This window comes from Hipposideros armiger, unplaced genomic scaffold, assembly GCF_001890085.2.
Source record: "Hipposideros armiger isolate ML-2016 unplaced genomic scaffold, ASM189008v1 scaffold_1116, whole genome shotgun sequence".
In the NCBI taxonomy this organism is placed as follows: domain Eukaryota; kingdom Metazoa; phylum Chordata; class Mammalia; order Chiroptera; family Hipposideridae; genus Hipposideros; species Hipposideros armiger.
Genome location: NW_017732466.1, coordinates 42,939 through 47,094, shown reverse-complemented (window position 1 = coordinate 47,094; position 4,156 = coordinate 42,939).

Below are 4,156 nucleotides of genomic sequence, written 5' to 3'. Positions count from 1 at the left end.
GAATGCAGTCTTCCTGTCGAGACCACCACTCACACTCACAGAGAACAGCTGACACAAGTTAGAGCAAGCTGCTGAAACTTCTGAGGAGACAGTCATGGCTGTGGGCTCACTTTCAGGCCCTCCTTGCTGACGTACAGATCCATTCACTCATCTCTGGGACCCTATCTCCCCCAAGAAGCCCTCAAGGAGTCCAAGTGCAACAGCGGGAAAGACAATGGATGGACATGGAGGAGAAAGACATGTAGTTGGGAATGTAGGAAGGGCTGTGGTGAGCGGAGGGTATGTCGTCTGTTGGAGGGAGGTGATTCAGGGTACAGCCAAATGCTATCACAATAAATCGTAAGGCGAGGTAGAGAGGTAGGGTGTGTGAAGCACCCATAGACACAGCACAAGAAAAGAAAGTCCTCAAGATGGGAGGGGAGGACAGCCAACCCTAAACTGAGGTAGAGAATGCTTTGTGTTTGGGGGTCCAGATGGGATGGATAATGTTTCATAGAATGGGGTGTCGAGGCCCAGAAATTGCCTTCCTGGAAACCATGGGAGCCTGCCACAAGTCATGAGAGTGAATTGTAACTAATATTGTTGCCCACGCTTGGTGACCTTCTATCCTGTGAGTCTTCCTATATGGGCATCGGGCAATTTCCATGAACATGGTTAAGGGAGCTGGGTGCTGAAAGCTTAAGAAGAGGTCAGTGGGTTTGCAGATGACACATTCGTTCATAGGTCAGTGGCAATGCTAAGAGCTGACCTGGGGTTCTTAGCCATTCCTGGGATCCCCATCTGCATCTCCTAACACCCCAAAATGTGACACATCTAGGTATGAGCGTGCTTTTGTTGTATAGCTTTGAGAGAGGCCTCAAGTGCCAGCTCTCCATTCCCACATCTATGTCGAAGATGGACCTCATGACTTTTCTCCTATATGGGACATTTGGGGCTGTGTGTCCCACAAACTGCTAGGGGCTGAGGTCACTCAGGCTGCCTCTCTCTGGGCCACTATGGAAGAAGAAAAATGGGGAAATGGCTTAAGGCAGGAAAGGGAGGTATTAGTCTCTATCAGGACCCATGGCTCTTACCCCATCCTTTCTTGTTCCCAAATCCCTTTTTCTTTCTTTCCATCACTCTTCTCTAATCACTTACTTAAAGGAGAAAAAGTCTTTGTCTCTGGATGGTCCCAATCCCCTCTACTCCCCACCCCCACTCCCCAACCCTGTGAAGCCTGGCCATGAGCTGTGTAGAACCAAGGGTTGCTGGTCTGTGGGTACTGGTGCCAATAGGATAATTCTTCTCCTGGGCTAATGATGTTGACTTGCCCAGCCCCTCCCCGCAGGAATTCCATCCTCCTACCAGAACATTTCTATTATTACATGACCAGTTAGATGCCTTCCTTCTCCTCCTAATTTCTGAATAAGTCCCTAAAGCCCACAGGGTTGAGATTTCTCTCTTGGGGTGCTACTCATGGTGAGTTCAGCTGTGCCCCATGAAATAGTGAGAACTTGGGGGACCCCAGCATTCTTCTTGGCTTCGAAGTCCCTTCAATCAATAAGCATGCTTTGCCCTTGCACTGCTGTCCCTTGGGATGTCTGCCCCTGGACTACACGCTGCCCACAGGTTTCCTTAATGGGATGAGGAATTGTTTTCGTGTCCTTCATTCCAGGAATACTTCTGGACCCAGAACCCCCTCAGGGCTCTATCTGGAGTGGCTGTGTGTCCTGGCTTGTTCCTCTTGTCCCAGCATCCTATTTTCACTCTCAGCAGTGTCCCCGTTCATACAATAAATGACATCATTGCCCTACATCTAACCCATCCTTGCCCAGTTTCACCTGAGGAAGAATGGATGGGACGCCCAGAATGGGTCCAAAAGGATCCACTTAGATTCTAGGGACAGAGGCAGAGGAAGCAAAGATTAATTTCCCAGTGCCTGTGAATTGAACGTTGAGGGTAGTATTGTCTGAGAGACGAGGAAATGGCTGTAAAGATTTGGGAAGAGGGACCCTCCCTAGGTCAAGTGGGGTGTTGGGTGGGGAGCAGATGGAGTTTGCCAGGTTCTCCATCTCTATCATGTCTCCTGCATCGAGTCATTTGTCCCCCAGAGGACATTCCTTCCTTCCTCACCTTGGCAAACACCAGGTGCCAACCAGCAACTTCTCCCACATCCTCCCACCTGCGAATGCCTCTGCTTTTAGCACCCCAAAGATAGCAATCACCAAGCCCACAGACCCCCTTTCTCTCCTGTGAGGGTAACCCTCCTCTCCCCACCCCCACCTTGATCTCTGCCCTACTTCTACTCAGCCTCCTCCTCACACTGCTCTGCTGGCACAAAACCCATCCCTCAACATCCTGTCCCCAAACTCCCCATCCCCCAACATCCCTGTCCCAGTTCACTCCCTCTGGCCCACCCAACACCCTATTCTCTCTGAGGCATTTACTGTCCCTTCAGCTGCTCCTCCTCCCATCCTAATCTTATGAGAAACCACCACACATATGTAAAGAAGGTGAGCCGCTGCCTTTGTGGGTGCTGGTCTAGGGCCTAAACTCTGTCTCCTTTGTTTAGCCCTTACAAAAACAGATAAGCAACAGAAATAACAAATAAAAAATTGTACCGCAGTTAAAGAAATCTAGAGATAATTATGACTAACAGGAGGTTGCGGGCATATGATAATTTCCTAGGCCACCCCTGCCCTGGGCCATATCCTTTCCTGGCCCGCATGCGCTGGTCCAGAGAAACCCCTCACTTCCTGGATACTCAGGTGTGCCAGTGCCCAGCCCCAAGTCTGGGACAAAGCAGACCATCAGCAAAGGACTCCGTCTTCCTCAAGCTTTCTCAGCTTTCAGACTTCCCTTCTCACCCCTGACATTTTGCCTCAAGTAACTTGCACATGGCCTCTCCCTCCATCTATGCCTTCTTTCCTCTAATTGCCTCCCTCCCCTCCCCTAGGGCACTGTTTTATCACAGTAAATGCAGAGTCTACCTGAGTAAGACACCTGGGTCTGCCCAAGTGAACATATTCAACATGCTGCACTTGGGGTGGCCTGGTCTCCATCCCATCAAGTAAAGGTGCCGGTCGGAAGGGCTACCGCAGCCCCAGCTGGACCCTGCTTCCGTCTCCATGCCTCTCCCAGCGCCGGACCCCATATGCCCTGCCTCTGGGAAGTCTCCAGGCTTCTCACCTCAGTATTTTCAACTCTGTACCTTCTTTAGGATTCTAATCTGCACATGCATAAACCTTATGCGGAAATCCCAAAATAAGGTAAGATGGAGGTGTTAAGACCAAACACAGATAAAACCTAAATGCATACTAAATGAAACTTGAATCTGAAATTGAGACGTGAGCAGGCATTCTAACGCACAGGTCTGTCCTGTTCTCTGCCCCGTGCTGAGGTGGGGGTTATGGTGCACCTATGCTCGTCCTTGTGCAGGTTTGCAAGAGCCCATCTGCACACTAGGGGCCCAGAACACTGAGGTATGGACAATGTCACTTGTCAGGGTGGAAGGTCAGTCACTGCGCATGCCTGAGGGTTGGTGCTTTCCCCAAACCAGAGGTAGGTTGTCGAAGGGCAGACGTCCACAGATGTCCTGAGCCCCAAGCCGGTCCAGCATGACAACTTTATTGTTTTAGTCTATTTCAGATTCAGGCTTGAGGAGCGCAGTCCTCAGGGCAGTGGAGAGAAGGGACAAATGTCAGTGTAGGAAGGAGGTAAGAGGGGGAGAGAGAAGACCTCTTTAGGAGTGCAGGTTGGAAGCCATACAGGAGGATGTGGAACAACTCAGGATGCACTGTTGGAGCTCGCCTTAGGAATCCTTTTTCTTGACCTGTGGAAGCGAGGACATTGTCAGTGTCCCAGGAGCCATGAACAGTAGGAGTGGGTCAGATGAGGCCGACTTGGGGCCTCTGTAGTCCCATTACTAGTTCCCTGAGGTGGAAGGATATATGAAGGCTGAGGTCAGCCTCTGAAACCCCCTCACAGCCCACATATGATGTTCTATTCTTTCCCTCCAACACATCTGCCCACCCTGCCGTCCTCCTGTCCCCTTACCATGGCCATCAGCACCAGGGCGCTGACCAGCACTGCATACAGGGTGGCCTTCCCCAGCAGGATCTCATACAGGATGGTGGCAGACAGGACCCCTTGCTGATAGGACACTATTGGCAGGAAG